Source organism: Choloepus didactylus, assembly GCF_015220235.1.
Source record: "Choloepus didactylus isolate mChoDid1 chromosome 25 unlocalized genomic scaffold, mChoDid1.pri SUPER_25_unloc2, whole genome shotgun sequence".
NCBI classification, from domain to species: Eukaryota; Metazoa; Chordata; class Mammalia; order Pilosa; family Megalonychidae; genus Choloepus; species Choloepus didactylus.
This window is the reverse complement of record NW_023637607.1, coordinates 2,314,218-2,315,265: the sequence shown is the minus strand read 5'-3', so window position 1 is coordinate 2,315,265 and position 1,048 is coordinate 2,314,218. Positions and strand designations below refer to the sequence as shown.

General features: G+C 32.8%; 1 pseudogene; it reads right to left on the bottom strand.

Moving 5' to 3' along the window:
• Positions 1-374: 374 nt before the first annotated feature.
• Positions 375-473, bottom strand: LOC119525682 (annotated as a pseudogene).
• Positions 474-1,048: the final 575 nt, after the last annotated feature.

The window sequence follows — 1,048 nt, the reverse complement described above, 5'->3', positions numbered from 1 at the left end:
CCTGTTGTTTATTATTTGTTCCAGGAGGAAAAACTAGCTTCCACTCCTCTCTATGACATGATCAATCTTCTTTCTGAATATGTTTTTAAGTCTTTCATAAGAATTGGGAAATTTTGACCATTATTTCCTCCGATATTCTTTCTATTTATTTTCCCTTTTCATCACCTGGGACACCCAGGATACATATCTTTGTGCGTCTCCTGCTGTCATTCAATTCTCTGAGACCATGCTCAATAATCCTAATGTCAGATTTTTTTATTACATGAGTTTTCATTGGCTGAACAAAAAACCTTGTAAACTCTTATGTTAAACCATGAAGTGTGAAGAATCTCCATGGGAAAGAGTTTTCCTTCACACCTCAGAAAATATTTTCTAACAATATGGCATGCCTCATGAATTTACATATCATCTTGTGCAGGGGACATGTTAGTCTTCTTTGTTTCATTTCAATTTTAGTATATGCCAAAGTGAGCACTGTGATTTTTTTTTACATTCTTTTCTCTCTTTGTTATTCTGTCTGTAAAATTTTGGATGTTCTGTGTTCTAGTTCACTGATCCTTTGCTCTGTCAGTTCAAATTTGCTGTTATATGTCTCTAGTGTGTTTTTAATCTCATTTTTTGTGGAATTCATTCCTGTTATTTCTGTTGTGTTTCATTGCATAATTTCAAATTCTTCTTTATGCTCATCTAGTGTCTCCTTAATATCCTTATCTCTTTAGCCATATTTTCCTTCATCTCCTTGAATTGATTTGGGAGATTTGCTTGAACATTTTTAATTTATTGCTCCAAATTCTGTGTCTTTTCTGACTTTTTTAATTTTTGCTTTTACTGGGCCATAGCTTCCTGTTTCTTACTATGGCTTGTTAGGTTTGCTGATATCTGAGTATCTTATCATCATTTTTACATGTTTTATTTACACCCCATACAATCCATTCAAAGTGTACAATCAATGGCTATCATTATAATCACAGACTTGTGCATCTTATAATCTTGGTGTGTTTACTCTGATGGTCAATTTATTTCTCTTACATAGAACTTTATCATTGAT